We start from the raw sequence: 21,751 nt of genomic DNA on the forward strand, positions 1-21,751 counted from the left end.
GCATCACACTCTCCAGTTCCATCCACGTTGCTACAAAAGGCCATATTTCATTCTTTCTCATTGCCAAGCAGTATTCCATTGTGTATATAAACCACAACTTCTTTATCCATTCATCAGTTGATGGACATTTAGGCTCTTTCCATAATTTGGCTATTGTTAAAAGTGCTGCTGTAAACATTGGGGTACAAGTGCCCCTATGCATCAGCACTCCTGTATCCCTTGGGTAAATTCCTAGCAGTGCTATTGCTGGGTCATAGGGTAGATCTATTTTTAATCTTTTAAGGAACCTCCACACTGTTTTCCAGAGTGGCTGCACCAGTTTGCATTCCCACCAACAGTGTAAGAGGGTTCCTGTTTCTCCATATCCTCGCAAGCATCTATAGTCTCCTGATTTGTTCATTTTAGCCACTCTGACTGGCGTGATTTCCCTGATGAGGAGCGACGTTGAGCATCTTCTCATGTGCCTGTTGGCCATCCGGATGTCTTCTTTAGAGAAGTGTCTACTCATGTTTTCTGCCCATTAATTCACTGGATTATTTGTTTTTCGGGTGTGGAGTTTGGTAAGCTCTTTATAGATTTTGGATACTAGTCCTTTGTCTGATATGTCATTTGCAAGTATCTTTTCCCATTCCGTTCGTTGCCTTTTAGTTTTGTTGATTGTTTCCTTTGCAGTGCAGAAGCTTTTTATCTTCATGAGGTCCCAATAGTTCAGTTTTGCTTTTAATTACCTTGCCTTTAGAGATGTGTCAAGTAAGAAATTGCTGCGGCTGAGGTCAGAGAGGTTTTTTCCTGCTTTCTCCTCTAGGGTTTTGATGGTTTCCTGTCTCACATTCAGGTCCTTTATGCATTTTGAGTTTATTTTTGTGAATGGTGTGAGAAAGTGGTCTAGTTTCATCCTTCTGCATGTTGCTGTCCAGTTGTCCCAGCACCATTTGTTAAAGAGACTGTCTTTTTTTCCATTGGGTATTCTTTCCTGCTTTGTCAAAGATTAGTTGGACATACTTTTGTGGGTCTAATTCTGGGGTTTCCATTCTATTCCATTGGTCTATGTGTCTGTTTTTGTGCCAATACCATGCTGTCTTGATGATTACAGCTTTGTAGTAGAGGCTGAAGTCTGGGATTGTGATGCCTCCTGCTTTGGTCTTCTTCTTCAAAATTACTTTGGCTATACGGGGTCTTTTGTGGTTCCATACAAATTTTAGGATTGCTTGTTCTAGCTTCGAGAAGAATGCTGGTGCAATTTTGATTGGGATTGCATTGAATGTGTAGATAGCTTTGGGTAGTATTGACAGTTTAGCAATATTTATTCTTCCAATCCATGATCATGGGATGTTTTTTCATTTCTTTATATCTTCTTCAATTTCCTTCATAAGCTTTCTATAGTTTTCAGCATACAGATCTTTTACATCTTTGGTTAGATTTATTCCTAGGTATTTTATGCTTCTTGGTGCAATTGTGAATGGGATCAGTTTCTTTATTTATCTTTCTGTTGCTTCATTATTAGTGTATAAGAATGCAACTGATTTCTGTACATTGATTTTGTATCCTGCAACTTTGCTGAATTCATGTATCAGTTCTAGCAGACTTTTGGTGGAGTCTACCGGGTTTTCCATGTATAATATCATGTCATCTGCAAAAAGTGAAAGCTTGACTGCATCATTGCCAATTTTGATGCCTTTGATTTCCTTTTGTTGCCTGATTGCTGATGCTAGAACTTCCAACACTATTGTAAACAACAGCAGTGAGAGTGGACATCCCTGTTGTGTTCCTGATCTCAGGGGGAAAACTTTCAGTTTTTCCCCATTGAGGATGAGATTAGCTGTGGGCTTTTCATAAATGGCTTTTATGATGTTTGAGTATGTTCCTTCTATCCCGACTTTCTCGAGGGTTTTTATTAAGAAAGGATGCTGAATTTTGTCAGATGCTTTTTCTGCATCGATTGACAGGATCATATGGTTCTTATCTTTTCTTTTATTAATGTGATGTATCACATGGATTGATTTGCGAATGTTCAACCAGCCCTGCAGCCCAGGAATGAATCCCACTTGATCATGGTGTATAATTTTTCGTATATGCTGTTGAATTTGATTTGCTAGTATCTTATTGAGAATTTTTGCCTCCATATTCATTAGGGATATTGGCCTGTAGTTCTCTTTTTTTACTGGGTCTCTGTCTGGTTTAGGAATCAAAGTAATACTGGCTTCATAGAATGAGTCTGGAAGTTTTCCTTCCCTTTTTATTTTTTGGAATAGCTTGAGAAGGATAGGTATTATTTCTGCTTTAAATGTCTGGTAGAATTCCTCTGGGAAGCCATCTGGTCCTGGACTCTTATTTGTTGGGAGATTTTTGATAACTGATTCAATTTCTTTGCTGGTTATGGGTCTGTTCAAGTTTTCTAGGTCTTCCTGTTTGAGTTTTAGAAGTGTGTGGGTGCTTAGGAATTTGTCCATTTCTTCCAGGTTGTCCAGTTTGTTGGCATATAATTTTTCATAGTATTCCCTGGTAATTGATTGCATTTCTGAGGGATTGGTTGTAATAATTCCATTTTCATTTATGATTTTATCTATTTGGGTCATCTCCCTTTTCTTTTTGAGAAGTCTGGCTAGAGGTTTATCAATTTTGTTTATTTTTTCAAAAAACCAACTCTTGGTTTCATTGTTCTGCTCTACAGTTTCTTTAGATTCTATATTGTTTATTTCTGCTCTGATCTTTATGATTTCTCTTCTTCTGCTGGGTTTGAGGTGTCTTTGCTGTTCTGCTTTGATTTCCTTTAGGTGTGCTGTTAGATTTTGTATTTGGGATTTTTCTTGTTTCTGGAGATAGGCCTGGATTGCAATGCATTTTCCTCTCAGGACTGCCTTCGCTGCATCCCAAAGCGTTTGGATTGTTGTATTTTCATTTTCATTTGTTTCCACATATTTTTTAATTTCTTCTCTAATTGCCTGGTTGACCCATTCATTCTTTTTTTTTTTTTTTTCAACGTTTATTTGTTTTTGGGACAGAGAGAGACAGAGCATGAACGGGGGAGGGGCAGAGAGAGAGGGAGACACAGAATCGGAAACAGGCTCCAGGCTCTGAGCCATCAGCCCAGAGCCTGACGCGGGGCTCGAACTCACGGACCGCGAGATCGTGACCTGGCTGAAGTCGGACGCTTAACCGACTGCGCCACCCAGGCGCCCCCCATTCATTCTTTAGTAGGGTGTTCTTTAACCTCCATGCTTTTGGAGGTTTTCCAGACTTTTTCTTGTGGTTGATTTCAGGCTTCATAGCATTGTGATCTGAAAGTATGCATGGTATGATTTCAATTCTTGTATACTTATGAAGGGCTGTTTTGTGACCCAGTATGTGATCTATCTTGGAGAATGTTCCATGTGCACTCGAGAAAAAAGTATATTCTGTTGCTTTGGGATGCAGCATTCTAAATATATCTGTCAAGTCCATCTGATCCAATGTGTCATTCAGGGCCCTTGTTTCTTTATTGATCCTGTGTCTAGATGATCTATCCATTGTTGTAAGTGGAGTATTAAAGTCCCCTGCAATTACCACATTGTTATCAATAAGGTTGCTTATGTTTGTGATTAATTGTTTTATATATTTGGGGGCTCCCATGTTTGGCGCATAGACATTTATAATTGTTAGCTCTTCCTGATGGATAGACCCTGTAATTATTATATAATGCCCTTCTTCATCTCTTGTTACAGCTTTTAATTTAAAGTCTAGTTTAGCTGATATAAGTATGGCTACTCCAGCTTTCTTTTGAGTTCCAGTGACATGATACATAATTCTCCATCCCCTCACTTTCAATCTGAAGGTGTCCTCAGGTCTAAAATGAGTCTCTTGTAGACAGCAAATAGATGGGTCTTGTTTTTTATCCATTCTGATGCCCTATGTCTTTTGGTTGGAGCATTTAGTCCATTTACATTCAGTGTTATTATAGAATGATATGGGTTTATAGTCATTGTGATGTCTGTAGGTTTCATGCTTGTAGTGTTGTCTCTGGTACTTTGTGGTCCTTGAAACATTTCCCTCATAGAATCCCCCCTGGGATCTCTTTTAGGGCTGGTTTAGTGTGATGAATTCCTTCAGTTTTTGTTTGTTTGGGAAGACCTTTATCTCTCCTATTCTAAATGACAGACTTGCTGGATAAAGGATTCTTGGCTGCGTATTTTTTCTGCCATTCCTTTCTGGCCTGCCAAGTTTCAGTAGATAGATCTGTCACTAGTCTTATTGGTCTCCCTTTACATGTTAGAGTATGTTTATCCCTAGCTGCTTTCAGAATTTTCTCTTTATCCTTGTATTTTGCCAGTTTCACTATGATATATCATGCAGAAGATCAATTCAAGTTACATCTGTAAGGAGTTCTCTGTGTCTCTTGGATTTCAATGCCTTTTTCCTTCCCCAGATCAGGGAAGTTCTCAGCTATGATTTGTTCAAGTACATCTTCAGCACCTTTGTCTCTCTTCCTCCTCTCGAATCCCTATTATATGGATATTGTTCCGTTTGATTGCATCACTTAGTTCTCTAATTCTCCCCTCATACTCCTGGATTTTTTTCTCTCTCTTTTTCTCAGCTTCCTCTTTTTCCATAATTTTAATTCACCTATTCTCTCCTCTGCCTCTTCAATCTGAGCTGTGGTCACCTCTATTTTATTTTGCATCTCATTTATAGCATTTTTTAGCTCCTCCTGACTGTTTCTTAGTCCCTTGATCTCTGTAGCAATAGATTCTCTGTTGTCCTCTATACTTTTTTTCAAGCCCAGCGATTAGTTTTATGACTATTATTTTAATTCATGTTCTGTTATATTGCTTAAATAGTTTTTGATCAATTCGTTAGCTGTCGCTACTTCCTGGAGTTTCTTTTGAGGAGAATTCTTCCGTTTCATCATTTTGGATAGTCCCTGGAGTGGCGCAGAACTGCAGGGCACTTCCGCTGTGCTCTCTGGAGTAAAATGTGTTGGTGGGTGGGGCCACAGTCAGACCCGATGTCTGTCACCAGACCACCGCTGGGGCCACATTCAGACTGGTGTGTACCTTATCTTCCCCTTTCCCAGGGGCAGGACTCACTGTGGAGTGGTGTGGGCCCTGTCTGGGCTACTTGCACACTGCCAGGCTTGTGGTGCTGCTTCTATGGGATCTGGTGTATTAGCTGGGGTGGATCTGCAAAGTGCACAGGGGTGGGAGGGGCAGGCTTAGCTCCCTTTGCCAATGGTGGTCCCCTGCGGGAGGAGCCCTGCAGCACTGGGAGGGGGGCAGGCAGACCCATCTTATGGATGGATCCACAGAAGCACAGCGTTGGGTGTTTGCATGGGTGCAAGCAAGTTCGGTGACAGAAACTGGTTCCCTTTGTGGTTTCGGCTGGGGGTTGGGCAAGGGAGATGGCGCTGGCCAGCGCCTTTGTTCCCCGCTGAGCTGAGCTCTGTCTTCCAGGGCTCAACACCTCTCCCTCCTGGTGTCCCCTCGCCCTCCCGTTCTCCCAGCAGAGCTGTTCCTTTTTCAACATTCAAGATGTTAAGTCCCACTGGCTGTCAGAACTCACGCAGTCTGGCCCCTCCGCTTTTGCAAGCCAGACTTGGGGGCTCTGCCTTGTGGGCGGGCTGCCCCTCCCCTGTCCCAGCTCCCTCCCAGCAGTCCGCGTAGTACTCACCGCCTCTCCACCCTTCCTACCCTCTTCCGTGGGCCTCTTGTCTACACTTGGCTCTGGAGAGTCCATTCTGCTAGTCTTCTGGTGGTTTTCTGGGTTGTTTAGGCATGTGTGGGTGGAATCTAAGTGATCAGCCAGACGCGGTGAGCCCAGCGTCTTCCTAGGCCACCATCTTGTCTCAGAAAATATAACTTTCAGGAAACAATGGCTTTGAATGACACATTAGACTGGATGGACTTAACAGATATATACAGAACATTTAACTCAAAAGCAAGATAATACACCTTGTTTTCAAGTGCATATGGAACATTCTCTAGGATATATCATTTAAGAAGATTGAATACCAAGCATCCTTTCCACCACAATGATGTGAAACTAGAAATCAGCCACAAGAAAAAAAATTGAAAAACAAACAACCCACAAGCAGGTGGAGGTTGAACAACATGCTATTAAACAACCAATGAGTGAATGAAGAAATAAAAGAGGAAATTTGAAAATACCTTTAGAGAAATGAAAATAGAAATGCAAAGTTTCAAAATCTTTGGGACTCCCAAAAAGCAGTTCTAAGAATGAAGTTTATAGTTGTACATGCCCATCTCAAGAAACAAGAAAAATCTCAATCTACCTTACACCTAAAGGAACTAGAAAAAGAAAAACACACAAAGCTCAATGTTATGGGAAGGAAGATAATAAAAATCAGATTGGAAATAAATGAAATAGAGACAAAAATAGAAAAAAAATCAATGAATCTAAAAAGTATTTTTTGAAAATATTAAAAAAGATAACTTTTAGCCAAATTGATCAAGAAAAAAAATGGAGAACCCAAATAAATAAAATCAGAAATGCAAGAGAAGTAAGCAAACACCACAGACATCCAAAAGATTATAGAAACTACTATTAAAAAGTATATACCAAAAAATTATATCCCCCCAAATTGGACAACCTAGAAGAAATAAATTCCTAAAAATGTATAGTCTTCTAAGACTGAATCAGTAAGAAATAGAAAATTTCAACAGACCAATTGCTAGTAATGAAATTGAATCAGTAATCAAAACACTTTCAACAAAGATGCAGGACCAGATGGGTTCACAGGTGAATTCTACCAAAATTTAAAGAAGTGTTAATACCTATTCTTCTCAAACTATTTCAAAAAATAGGAGAGGAATGGGTGCTTCCAAATTCATTCCATGAGGCCAACATAACACTGATACCAAAACAAGTTGAAGACACTACCAAAAAATTGTAAGTCAATATCCTTGATATACATAGATGTTTATCAAAATTTTAGCAGCAAATTCAAAAATACTTTAAAAATATCATTCACCATGATCAAGTGGGATTTATTCTAAGAATGCAAAGATGGTTCAATATTCACAAATCATGGAAGATAGAGGGAGAAGTGCTAATACACAATTAAACCCTTCCAAAAGGAAGGTAGAGGGAGATGAAGCAGAAACAAATGGGAAAAAAATAATAGATGCTAAATTTTAGAACTGATTAAAGAATCAATCCAAATATTAAACAATCCAACTCCAAAAATCCCAGGCAAGATAAATAAAAAGAAGCCAAATCCTAATTACATCACAGTGAAAGTGGCAAAACACTGAAGGTATAATAGACAGAATGCTTTCAAAAATAACAATTAGAGTGACAGATGACTTCTCACTAGCAACAATGGAAACCAGAATATAGCTGAACACTTTTAAATGTACCAAGAGATTTTAAGATATTTTTAAGAATGAGTAAAAAGGATATTTTGGGAGGTAAGAATTGAGAGAAAGATAATTATTAAGAATACAACTTGGGGGTAAGGAAATAACTATAGTTAGAATATCTGAGAGATAAAAAGGAATGAAGAGCAAAGTTATCCAAGAATGTGAGTAAATAAAAACAAACACTGATTATTTGTAAACAAAAATAAAGTCTTGTGGTTTTAAATATGTGGACTTAGGATATATGAAAATGATAACATAAATTGGGAGCATGATTGAAATTCAAGTTTTCTAGGGTCTTTGTTTAATTGGAACAAAAGATAATTTTATTAACTTTAGAGCTTGTTAAGACAAACATGCATGTTACAATTTCTAGAACAAATATAAATAGAGCATATAGCTTCCAAACTGCTAGAGGAGAAAAAATGGCAAGGGAACTGGCTGATGGTCTTGAGCCCAGCCAGTTAGCTTAACTGGTTAAGGCCCACCACAAGAAAGACTGCTTCTGTGAGTTTTATTGTATATAGAACAGTTGACTTACTGAGAGAACATTTTGTTTTATGGCTGGACAATTTGGGCCTTAAACTAAGGTAAAATACCTGTTAAGCAGGTATAATTAAATTATTGTTTGAGTAGATATAAAAAAAATAATGTGTTACTTCCAGCACAAATGTATCACTACTACTTCAAAAAGTACTCAGACCACATGACCTTTTCAACAATGAGGTCTCTTTACAGACCAAGAGCTATCCCTGATTCTTAGACCTATTTTATGGTATATACAATTCTTGGGACTCCAATTATCCTAAATAACCACACTTCCTATTTCAATGGCATTTTGTATACACAAATAGTACTTATATGATCTCATTCAATTTCCATGGAAACTCTTAGAGGCAGATGTTAATTGATGTTATAAATGAGGAAATAGAGGCTATACAAGTTGAAATAATTTGTACAAAGTAAACTAGTAGTATATATAGACTTCAAACACTATTCTTCTGGCTGCCTATTAAACCCTCTAAAATATTCCCAAGTTGCCACTTGACTAAATTTCTCCAAAAGAAGTTTAATCATAATGTCTTATAAAATATTTAATTTTCAAGATGCTTATTTTCCTATACCATAAATTGTCTCTCTAACCCATCACGCCTATGATATATATAAACTGTATGTGTTTACATGTATATGTGTATACATTTCAAACTTCCAAACTGAGTTCATTTCAGGGAGGTAGCAAATATCGATTCTTGATAAATAACTATGAAGAAGTGATTCAATAGTTCAATACTGTATATCCTTCCCTTAGTTTTCTTCTTTCAAATTTTTTAAACTGCTCCTCATTTCATCTACAAACATGTTCATATATATAACAACAACAACAACAAATTGTTTCCTGGCTGTTAAGGTATGAATTGTTAAAATTCAAGCCAAGTATGGCTTCTTAGAAACTGTTTACTGTTTATTAATAGTTTTTTGAGTATTTTAATGAAAAGATAGTACAAATAAAATATTTATTAATTGGTAATTAAATTTTAAGTGATACCAGTTTTGCTGAAATTTTAGAAATAAGTATTTTTAAACATCCACTGATTTACAAATCAGATCACAAATCAAATAAATGAAATTGATTCTCTGCTAAATAAATATCAATTGGTGTATCTTATATTTTGAATAGATCTTTTAGCCTTGCACAATTTGTTAATATCATGCATTGGTAATTTGAAAAATATTGGTTCACTAAGATATGTAGAACTTCCAAATGTTGATATATTTTGTTATACAACATCAAAAACTCACAATAATTAATACCACCACCAACTTTATCAGATAAGTCTTTAAGTATTAGAAAGCGGTCAAGAATGCAATAATGCAAGTTTTCCAAAATCCTAATTTTTGAAAACTCAAATTTTATCATTGGCAACAAATACTGTTGGTTGTCTTCCTCCTCATTGAAATTTTTGAAAAAAAAATCTGCAAAATATCTAAGTCTGAAAAAACCACAGTTTGTCAGTAGTTTTTTTCAAGTAAAAAGGTGCTTATGAAACTGCATTTACTTGCACATAAAACTCTTATGAAAAGTGACTTTGTCAGTTTTATCCTAAACAAAAATAACTTGAAGATTGTTTTTCACTTGAAAAATAAAAATTTGTACATGAAATTCTCTTCTAAAAATGACTTCAGCTTCTTATTTTTTTCATTTTTTAATTATGAATTTTTAAAAATTTACATCCAAGTTAGTTAACATGTAGTGCAATAATGATTTCAGGAGTAGAATCCAGTGATTCATTACCTATATATAACACCCAATGCTCACCCAACAAGTGTCCTCCTTAATGCCCCTTGTCCAATTAGCCCATTCCCCCACCCCAAACCCCTTAGCAACCCTCAGTTTTTTCTCTGTATTTAAGAATCTCTTATGGTTTGTCTCCCTCCCTGTTTTTATATTATTTTTGCTTCCCTTCCCTTATGTTCATCTGTTTTGTATCTTAAATTCCACATGAGTGAAGTCATATGATATTTGTGTTTCTATAATTTCACTTAGCATAATACCCTCTAGTTCCATCCATGTTGTTGCAAATGGTAAGATTTCATTCTTTTTGATTGCCAAGTAATATTTCATTGTATATATTCACTACATCTTTATCCAATCATCCATGGATGGACATTTAGGCTCTTTCCATATTTTGACTATTGTTGATAGTGCTGCTATAAACATTGGGGTGCATGTGCCCCTTTAAAACAGCCCTCCTGTATCCTTTGGATAAATACCTAGTAGTGCAGTTGCTGGGTTGTAGGGTAGTTCATTTTTAATTTTTTGAGGAACCTCCATACTGTTTTCCAGAGTGGCTTCACCAGTTTGCATTCCCAGCAGCGGGGCAAAGGAGATCCTCTTTCTCCACATCCTTGCTAGCATGTGTTGTGCCTGAATTGTTAATTTTAGCCATTCTGACAGGGATGACTTGGTATCTTATTGTGGTTTTGATTTGTATTTCCCTGATGATGAGTGATGTTGAGCAGTTTTTCATGTCTGTTAGCCACCTGGATGTCTTCTTTGGAAATGTGTCCATTCATGTCCTTTGCCCATTTCTTCACTGGATAATTTGTTTTTTGGGTATTGAGTTTGATAAGTTCTTTATAGATTTTGGATACTAATCCTTTATTTGATATGTCATTTGCAAATATCTTCTCCCATTCCATCAGTTGCCTTTTAGTTTTGCTGATTGTTTCTTTTGCTCTGCAGAAGCTTTTAATCTTGATGATGTCCCAATAGTTCATTTTTGCTTTTGTTTCCCTTGCCTCAGGGGATATGTTAAATAAGAAGTTGCTGTGGCCAATGTCAAAGAGGTTTTGTCTGTTTTCTCCTCTAGGATTTTGATGGCTTCTTGTTTTACATTTAGGTCTTTCATCCATTTTGAATTTATTTTTCTGTATCATGTAAGAAAGTGGTCCAGTTTCATTCTTCTGCATGTCACTGTCCAGTTTTCCCCAAACCATTTGCTGAAGAGACTGTCTCTATTCCATTGGATATTCTTTCCTGCTTCATCGAAGATTAGTTGGCCATACGTTTGTGAGTCCGTTTTGGGGTTCTGTATTCCGTTCCATTGATCTATGTGTCTGGCTTTGTGCCAGTACCATACTGTCTTGATGATTACAGCTTTGTAATACAGCTTGAAGTCTGGAATTGTGATGCCTCCAGCTTTAGTTTCTTTTTCAGGATTGCTTAGGCTATTAGGGGTCTTTTCTGGTTCCATACAAATTTTAGGATTATTTGTTCTAGTTCTGTGAAGAATGCTGGTGTTACTTGGACAGGGATTGCATTGACTATGTAGATTGCTTTGGAAGTGACTTCAGCTTCTACGTAAACTTGTATAACATTTAAGTCACCTCTGACATAATTTTTCAATTGCAGCCCAAGAAAATTCTTCATAAGATATTAAAGTAATACATTTCAGAACTTAACAAGCCTCATTTTTGGTAAATATATTCTCACTGAAACCCACTTTCTCTCCTTTTTTAAATGTAAAATGTAATGATCATAGACATTAAAGGTTATCCTTTACTTTGCTGAATAGAATCCTGCCTTTATGTTCATTATTCTATAAATCTGGATTTTTAAAGACTAATTTAAAAAGAAATAATACTATTTGTAACATTCTTTCTCTTTTCTTGGCCCTAGAAAATATTCTAATGATTTAAATCTCTGAAATTACACACCCTTCCATTTCCCAGACCTATGCTCTAAAGCCTTCCTCATTTTTTGTTTATCCTACCAGATAGCTTCCTTTACTGACATTACTGACACCTCATTTCTTTTCCTACCATAGTCCTCTATTAGATCTTATTTTTCAATGGAATTCAGTTTTGGAACTATGGCCACAAAATGTTTGTTTGCATGGCCCTTTGGATGAGCTTGATTTAGGGCAATGAAAATGACACATTTTGAAACCAGAATGCTCTCTAATACATATTTGTTTTTCTATTTTCTGCATGAAATTTGAAAGATAAAATTTGGTTATAGAATGTATTTCTTATATGTGCAAACAAAGCATTTATAATTATATAGATAAGATCTTAACAAATATCAGGAATAAATGTCAGATTCAGAGAAGAATTTGAAAATATTGCTGTTCCATTTTAAAATGTTAATGAATTAGTCATTAAGGGAGTGCAAATTAAAACCACAAGATTCCACTAACCCATTAAAACCTCTCAATAAAATGGAAAATTTTACTAGATAAATAGAATCAGTCATAAGAAACTTGAAGAGACTAAGGATTAACTTTTGTTCAACTAATAAACAAGGAAAAGATACTACACTTGTAAAAATAAGTTAATGACACATATTTTTGTAACATTGACAAAAATCTTAAAAAGACAGTCTATCTATTTTTGGTGAGTGTTTAGAAGGCAAATAACTGCCATAGATAGTTGATACAAAAAAAAAGGGTCGCTAATATTTTCTTGTGAATAAATTGCCAGTGCCAATTAAAAACCTGAAAAAAGTTCTGGTCTCTGAAAATGCTCTTTTAGAAATTCTTCCTAACAAACTAGTTAAAGATATAAATTAAGATTTTGTTATAAGAATGTTCGAGGGGTGCCTGGGTGACTCAGTCAGCTGAGCGACCGACTTCAGCTTAGGTCATGATCTCAGTTTGTGGGTCTGAGCCCGGCTTGGGGCTCTGTGCCGACAGGTCGGAGCCTGGAGCCTGCTTCGGATTCTGTGTCTCCCTCTCTCTCTGCCCCTTCCCCGCTCATGCTCTATCTCTCTCTGTCTCTCAAAAATAAATTTAAAAAAATGTTAAAAAAAGAGAATGTTTTAAAAGTGAAAAATAGGGGCGCTTGGGTGGCTTAGTTGGTTAAGCATCCGACTTTGGCTCAGGTCATGGTCTCACGGTTTGTGGGTTTGAGCCCCGCATCAGGATCTGTGCTGACATTCAGAGCCTGGAGCCTAGTTCAGATTTTGTGTCTTACTGTCTCTCTCTGCCCCTGCTCATGCTCTGTCTGTCTCTCTCTCTTAAAAATAAACTTAAAAAAAATAAAAGAGTGAAAAATAGGAACGATTCTAGATTTCCTTGTATAAATTTTATTATATGTATATATGATCATTTAAAATTAATTTAAGATTCAATATGTTAATGATACAGTGTTGAATTTTAAAAGCTAGTATTATATTGCAATGGGATCGGCAAAACACAACTGTACACAGCAATATGGGTGAATCTCACACAAATGTTTCAATAAAAGAAGTCAGTCATAAAAAATACAAATCAAAACCACACTCAGATATCACCTCACGCCAGTCAGAGTGGCCAAAATGAACAAATCAGGAGACTATAGATGCTGGAGAGGATGTGGAGAAACGGGAACCCTCTTACACTGTTGGTGGGAATGCAAACTGGTGCAGCCACTCTGGAAAACAGTGTGGAGGTTCCTCAAAAGATTAAAAATAGATCTACCCTATGACCCAGCAATAGCACGGCTAGGAATTTACCCAAGGGATACAGGAGTGCTGATGCATAGGGGCACTTGTACCCCAATGTTTATAGCAGCACTCTCAACAATAGCCAAATTATGGAAAGAGCCTAAATGTCCATCAACTGATGAATGGATAAAGAAATTGTGGCTTAGGGGCGCCTGGGTGGCGCAGTCGGTTAAGCGTCCGACTTCAGCCAGGTCACGATCTCGCGGTCCGTGAGTTCGAGCCCCGCGTCAGGCTCTGGGCTGATGGCTCGGAGCCTGGAGCCTGTTTCCGATTCTGTGTCTCACTCTCTCTCTGCCCTTCCCCCGTTCATGCTCTGTCTCTCTCTGTCCCAAAAATAAAAAAAAAAAAAAATAAACGTTGAAAAAAAAAATTTAAAAGAAATTGTGGCTTATATACACAATGGAGTACTACGTGGCAATGAGAAAGAATGAAATATGGCCCTTTGTAGCAACGTGGATGGAACTGGAGAGTGTGATGCTAAGTGAAATAAGCCATACACAGAAAGACAGATACCATATGGTTTCACTCTTATGTGGATCCTGAGAAACTTAACAAAAGACCATGGGGGAGAGGAAGGAAAAAAAAAAAAAGAGGTTAGAGTGGGAGAGAGCCAAAGCATAAGAGACTCTTAAAAACTGAGAACAAACTGAGGGTTGATGGGGGTTGGGAGGGAGGGGAGGGTGGGTGATGGGTATTGAGGAGGGCACCTTTTGGGATGAGCACTGGGTGTTGTATGGAAACCAATTTGACAATAAATTTCATATATTGAAAAAAAATAAAAAATAAAAAAATATATTCTATTTACTTAAAGTGCATATGTCAACTACACTTTAAAAAAACCGTAAACAGATAAAAACAATTTATGTGGTTAGAAATTAAGATAATGTTTACCTTTTGGGGAGATAATGTAGGGAACAGGGGGCATCTGGTAATGGTCTTGATACTGATTTTGATTAATGGATATGTTTATGAAAATTCATCCTTCAAATAACAAAAGCCAAGGTTTGCTTGTACTATGCTCTAGAAAGGAGTGGGAATGATATAGACAAGTTATTATATAACATAAATATTTACAATAAACCTCCTTGGCCTGATTTTGTGTCCTCATACAAGAGAAGATACCTACAATAACCAGGTTATTCTCCCCTTATCTCTTCATTCATTCAATGAAGTTAAATTTTGAGAATTTATTATGCACCAGGTCCAGTTGTAGTTCATGATGTGAACAAAACTAACAGGTCACTGCTCTAACGGAACTTTTATCCCAGTGGGGAATATTAACGATAAACATTCTAACATTCCATTGAACATTAAAATATGTCAGCCAGTGTTAAAAGCTATACAGAGAATTTTATAATGAAAGATGATGGTGATTATGTTGCTGCTTAAGACTAAGTTGAAAGAGAAGGCCTAATTGTAAGAGATATTTAAACAGAGAAGTGAAAAGAAGGAATCAGCAATGAAAAATTGAGATTTTCAAAGAAAAAAATGACTTCTGGGTTTGAATTCAGGCAGCTGGGTGGATCAGTGTTACTGTGTATATAGAAGTAACAGGAAGAGCAACAGGCTGACACAGCAGGGTAAGGAAGGACTGCTTTTCTCAAGTGTGAAATAAGTATTTAGCTGCTTTTGAATGAGTCTGGCCTTGATATCTTTAAAATGGATTTGAAGGATTGAAGTCCTGAAAAAGCTAAACACAGTTACAGAAGGGATTAGGATTAGAGAATTAGGCAGAAGCAAATTCATATAAAATTTGAATCAACCTAAATAAATAGAGACTGAAAGCTAGTTGGGAGAGTACTTAAGAGGAAATGTTAAACCAAAATTTGTTATTTCAGTAGCAATGAAGATATAGTTCAAGATACTTTTTCCTCATTAGTTGGGTGATTCGACATTCCTGTCTAAAGGTATAATATTGTCTTTCTGTGGCATAAGGCTATTCTGTAAGGTAGTTACTGGTCTCCTTTTGTGGTCCTTTTGTTAGCTCTGGGATTGATTTATTGCAACTGGTACTCTAGAGAAGACAAATTCTATGCCTTCATGTATTGAACATGGCAATAGTCACTGGGGATATAATGGTGATAAGATTGTCTCCTTCCCTCAAGAATCCCACCTTCTGGAGTGAAATAGGGACAAGTAAATTGTCAATGAAAACACAAAGGGTTGGGGCACCTGGGTGGCTCAGTTGGTTAAGTCTCCAAGTCTTGATTTTGGCTTAGGTCATGATCTCACAGTTGTGAGATCAGCCCCGTGTTGGGCTCCTCCCTGAGCATGGAGCCTGCTTGGGATTTTGTCTCTCCCTCTTTCTCTGTCTCTTCCCTGGTCTTGCTCTCTCTGTCCCTCTCTGTCTCTGTCTCTGTCTGTCTCTGTCTCTCTCTCTCTCTCTCTCTCTCTCTCACACACACACACACACACAATAAATAAACAAACAAACATTAAAAAAAAAAAAACACAGGTGTTTAAGTGTTACCCTGAGGATGAAAATGAGGTAATGTGAGGGAACCGAACCCAATCAGAAGGGAGACTGGAGAAGTTAGGGACTGCCTCCAGGGGAGTGACACCAAGTCAAGACTAAAAGTATGAGCGTGAGTTATCCATGTGACTGCAGGATGTGGAAGTGGAGAGAGACTTTCCAGGAGAATGAAAAGCACTTCACAGGCCAAGAATGAGAGATCCTGCATATATTGAGATAGGGTGCATGGAACCGAGTATATACAATGTGAGAAGGTATGAGACTTGAGATGGGAGTGGTAAGCAGGAGGTGGAACATGAAATACATTCAGTCATATCATGGGGCTTGAACTTCACACCAAGTGCAAAGGAGAGTGACAGGATCAGATCTGTACTTTAGAAAGACTCTGGCCACAGGCTGAAACAGGTTGGAAACAGGGCGACATTGCTAGCATGTATATCTTGTATGACGTAGAAAATAACTTGTGTGAATTAGAAGAATGTGCTCCTTCAACCTTGATCTTGAGAGCTAAGTTTTGACTGTATTTTGTCCTTGTTCTCCTTACCATCAACATGACTAGATGTCTTTGGGCAGGGCATCATGGAAAAGGATTATGTAGGAATCCAGGTGAGAGGTGCTGGGGGCATGAACTAAGGATAGAGGCAGGCTTTTTGAGGTGTTCAGAATTGACAGGATTTGATGACTGATTGGATGTGAAGGGTAAGAAAAGGGAATGGGAAAGTTTGTGTATTTTTATGTGCATTTGAATATTCATCACTTTATTCTTCCCTCTCTCTTCTTTTATTCTTTCTCCCCAGGACACAGTCCTGTTCTCCAGAGAGACCTCAGGGAGCTAAAGGAGGATTTATGTCAGATATGTAAACAGGTAAATGCATTTGGGATTTAGAATACTGTATGAAGAGTAGAGAGTAGGACACAAAAGAAGGGATGGTCCATTCTTCCTGAGAGTTGGGAAGGCAGCCAGGAGAGTCAGTAGGAGTAGAATTTTAAAAGAGGGGCATATGGTCAGAAGGCACACAAGGGAAACTGAAGATGCTGAAGTTAGAAGTGGAGAAGGATGAGGGGAGTGTTGTGCTCTTGACAAAGACCCAGAGATGTAAAACAGTGTGGACTTTTGGGAAAACAGAAAGTCTGACTGATTGAAGCTGTGAGACCAATGGATACAGTGTAATAAGAGGGAAGTAGAGTTAAGGGCCAAATGACTGGGTCCTAATATTCATTTGACAAATATTTTGGTGCTTTTGTGCTAGGCACCTGGTAAAAGTGATATGTAAACAGGCATAGTCTTTGCTTTCATGGCATTTAGACTTTCTTGTGAAAGCAGTATGGGGCTAGTATAGTCTTTCTCTAGTTCCTTTGGGGGTAGTGTGGTAGATGTATTGGGGAAGGTAGACTGAAGACAGACAGATCAGGTAGGGATCATCTTTATCCAGGAGATGGTGATGGGCACTGAACTGAGGCAGCCTCACTGAAGGTGAAGCAGGGAGAGAGAAAGGTTAAGGAGATGTCACTGACAGGACTGGTTGACTAATTGGATAAAAAGTGTGTGGAAATTGAAGGGTCAGGGTTGGCCTTTGGTCTCTGATTTAAATGACTGAGTGGTAAGATATTTTTCTCTCATTGAGATAAGGCATTTAGAAGGAGGTGTGGGTGAAGAAAATGAATTCAGTTTTATAGAATTATTTTGTTTCCTGACAAAAATTGATAAATTTATATCCAAATTGTTCTCTAAACTTCTAAACTACCCATCTTCCAGGTTGGCTCAAAACTGTGTGTGTGTGTGTGTGTGTGTGTGTGTGTGTGTGTGTGTGTGATATTCATGTTGATGGCACAGAGGGTGGAGGTGGAACAGGAAACTCAATAGGACTTTTCTTAATAGTACTATCCTCTGACATTAGACTCTCTCAAATCTGGAAAGCAATGATTTACTCTGTAAAGGAAACTAGCTGATCAAGGTACTAAATACATTTGAGACATTGTATCTACTTGGAGAAAAGCAGAAGATTTTCACAGTTGTTAGTTCCCAGCTTGGCCAGACCTTCAAGTTATGAAATAAGTGATGGCTCTATGTTTATACCACCGAATTCCTAGTTTCCAGTTTCTCACATACCTCTAAAACAGTTTTATGTAAGAGCCACTCCCTTATTTCTTGGCAACCTTGTGACAACAAATAGCAGGACACACAATGTGAGGTACTCTGCTTACATTCCCTGTGGGGCCAACCCTTCAGGAACTAATGTACTGATCATCACATAAATTATTAAAGCATGGTAGTGGGATCGTATATCACGTAACTTATTTGTAACAAATATTATTTGAATAGGTATTTTATTAAAATGTTATTATAGGTGCTAAGGTTTTAAGACAACTCCCTGGTTCATGGAGCAATATAAAGTTATTTGCAAAGAATACTTATTTTTTCATATGTTGACTTTAAAGGTAGGTCTACCACATGAGGATGTAGAGACTGTACTTTGTGAACCTGCCATTCATGTAAGGTATGATTTGAATGGATCCCTTTAGAGTTGTGTATGTGGCGGTCCTAGATAATTTTTAGGATTCTATGGGGAAAAAGGATAGAAATTAGTGGAAATGGGACCAATACTAAACATAAACCATGCTGGGCACCAGAAGTAAAGGCTGATAGTAGGAGGGAGGGCTGACTGGAGATGAAGACAAGGACTTGCCAAGAAGGCCTGCATGGAAAATGACTGGACCTTTGCCTGCAGAATGGAGAATGGATGGTGAGGAGGTAAACACAAGTGTTTTCTACGAGAGGGTGAAAAGTGGAAAGACACTAGGAGTTTAGTGGCTAGGGAATGGGTCTGTATATTAGCTGGATCGTCACCATAAATTTGTACAGTGATATTGCTGAATGTGATCAATCATTATAAAATCTATTTATTGAGCAGTATTAACTCACTGGGATATAAGCATGAAAAAAATGATGTTTTCCAGTAGCTATAATGAGCTGTGTTCTGTTGAGGTCCCCTATCTCTCATAGCCCAACTCCATGAGTATTGTCAATTTTGGCTATTCAAACAGTTTTGGTTTTATGGTTAAAACTCAAATCCTGTTCATTTTTAAACTTGTATCTTTTATTTGAGTTGAAGTTTTCCTCTTTCTCTTCCTCTAACGCAGATTTATCTTTGGTGACTTGAAATAGTGGTAGCAGAGGGTATATGGGCTCAGTCCCAATTAGCTGCCTCTCCCTTTTCCTAGGGATATTCTATTTAAATCTTGGGTAGGAGGAATAGGAGATGCCAGTGTCTTGAGCCTCTCCTGCTGTTGTGTGGTTTCAGATGTCACTCAGAGTGGCGTGTGTTCAAAGCTGGTCTCTAGCAGGTTCTCTTAGGTGGGTCCTGTAAGGCTCTTCTCTCTACACAATTTCTTGGCATAGGAGATCCAACTAAATTATACTGTCATCTTCTGGAATTCCCCTCAATTAGTAAGAAACCATATTCTTTAATGCATCAAACATGCATGAAATCCTTAGTGCATGCAGGTGATTCCACTGGCAGACCTCTCTTTTTCACCTTCTCTCTCTTGCCTGTTTCTTCAGTCTTGCAACATCTAGAACTCTGCCCATCTAGTGGCTCAACAACAATGTTGGTATAAATTACCATCTCTTAATTTATGTGGCTTCCTGAGATTTACTACCAACAGACCAACCCCCTTTTCTTTCTCCTAGTTCTCTTCTTATACTGGGGAATGTTTAGGGTACTGTGGTTGGTGATAGCATAGCTTGGCTGACCCAGTACCTCTCCCTTACTGTAAGGAGATATGGCTGGCAATATCCTGAGCTTGAAATCTGGGATACATGGGGTGCCTGGGTGGCTCAGTTGGTTGAGCTTCTGACTCCGGCTCAGGTCATGATCTCACGGTCTGTGAGTTCATGTCGGGCTCTGTGCTGACAGCTCAGAGCCTGGAGCCTGCTTCAGATTCTGTGTCTCCCTCTCTGACCCTCCCCTGTTCATGCTCTGTCTCTCTCTCAGAAATAAATAAACATTAAAAAAAATTAAAAAAAAAAAGAAATCTGGGATACATAGATCACTCCATTCTTGGAATCTGGAACACTTCTCGTTCTCAGATTTGGGCCTTTATAATTGATTTCAGAAAAGTGGAATCTGGGTAAGTATGAAATTTTATCCTGTTTCAATAGCAAAGGTGCCATAATGAGGACAAAACCAGTGTGTTCCTGGGAAATCTGACTACGAATGGAGGTTCAGATGTGTGAATGGTGAGGATTTTATTTGTGATGGGCTTGATAAATCTCTGTAACTTAATGATGTTTCAGACCACTTTGAAAACATGTAGTTATTTATATCTTGTGATTTGCTTAATGTTTGGCTTTCCTGCTAGGCTGTAATCTCCATGAGGACTGAGAGAGTATGTTTCATTCACCACTTTTCCACAGCACCTTGCTGCAGAATGATGGCAATTAGTAGGAGCTTCATAAACTGACTAACTGACTGTTGGACAGGTGGTTCTCAGTGTTAAGACCTCTGAGTTTGGGACACAGTAGTACAAAGCTTCTTAACATAAAAACTGCCATACACCTGGGTTGCTCAGCCAGTTAAGTGACCAACTTTGGCTCAGGTCATGATCTCATGGTTTGTGAGTTTGAGCCCCACTTTGGACTGTGTTGACAGCTCAGAGCCTGGAGCCTACTTTGGATTCTGTGTGTTTCCCTCTCTCTGCCCTTCCCCTGCTTGTGCTCTGTCTCTCTCTGTCTCTAAAAAATAAATACATGTTAAAAAACTAAAAAAAAAAAGCTGCCATAAATTGAGCACTAACTATGTTCAGGAATGGGGCTGATTACCTCTCATTTTCTAATGGGATTCACACAACACTTGGAGGTGGGTACTAGTATCTGATTTTTAAAAAAGACAAAACTAAGGCTTAACCATAGTTCAATTCTATACCAAAGTCTGTCTCCAAATACTTAAAAATTAAAAAAAAATTAAATCAGTTTGTATATATGGAGCTTAAAATATCAAATATTTCTATAGTACTTATCATAAAACATAGCAGTTCCTAGTTCCACAGATCAAACCTCTCTTAACCACACATTACTTCTCCCAATTTCTGCTCCTTCTATATGCTCTATTTCACAGTCAAGATTCTTGAAAGGATTGTGTTTACATACTTTCTCTGTTTATTTACAGCCCATTTTTCCTTTACCATAATTGGTCTCATTAAGGTCATTTGTAACTTTGTGTTATGCTTAATGGCTACCCCTGAGCTTCCATGTTCTGTATTCAATGCCACCAATGTGGAGTGAGTAATCAACCAGGTCACAGAAGCTCATAACCTCCTGCCTGTTGTCTTTTAAAACTATTTATTTTAAAATGTAAGTCATTTTATTTATTCATATATTTATAATTACTTTGTAGTTATTTATATATTATTTATAAATGATTTACTTATTACTTTATTATTTATTTTATTATTAGTCTGGGGGAGGTTCACACACCTCCAAGTAAGGAAATTCCTTGCTATTCCACAGCTGTCATTGTTGCATTCTTCCATGTCTGATGTGGCCTTTCTGAGGCAAGTTGGAGAAACTAGGCTACATTTCCCAGAAACTGAAGGATTTTGGGTTAGAGTTGGTCAAAAGAGACATTTGCTTGAAATCTGAAAGTCTTCTATATCAGCCCCCTTCACAGTATTATTCTGTTTCTTGGTCTTGCTAAGCTTCCAACATCTAACACCAAAAACCAACTCCAGTGCTTCAGGGAGGCTTGGTAGTAACTTTTTTTCTGATCCTCCAACTCCTTCAGTTCTTTACTTACACAGCTTAAATCCTTCAATAAATTCCCTGCTCTGGAATATTCATAGTGATCCTGTTTCCCTGATGGAACTCTAATACCGTTGTTGTTTCAGTTATCTATTACTGTGGACCAAACTATCCCAAAGCTTAGTGGCTTGAAACAACCA

At 37.9% G+C, this 21,751-nt stretch overlaps 1 protein-coding gene across 5 annotated transcripts in view; it reads left to right on the plus strand.

The window, feature by feature from the left end:
* ODF2L (outer dense fiber of sperm tails 2 like) overlaps positions 1 to 21,751 on the plus strand; it is a 329,427-nt gene that overhangs the window by 86,323 nt on the left and 221,353 nt on the right. For all 5 annotated transcript variants that reach the window (XM_047085440.1, XM_047085443.1, XM_047085441.1 and 2 more), the window contains exon 2: positions 16,609 to 16,676. The gene's annotated coding sequence lies outside the window, so the exon portion shown is untranslated. The remainder of the gene's footprint in view (positions 1 to 16,608; positions 16,677 to 21,751) is intronic.

This window comes from Lynx rufus, unplaced genomic scaffold (genome assembly GCF_022079265.1).
Source record: "Lynx rufus isolate CCGP_SWC_20201006 ecotype Redwood Valley unplaced genomic scaffold, mLynRuf1.p SCAF_2, whole genome shotgun sequence".
Lineage (NCBI taxonomy): Eukaryota > Metazoa > Chordata > Mammalia > Carnivora > Felidae > Lynx > Lynx rufus.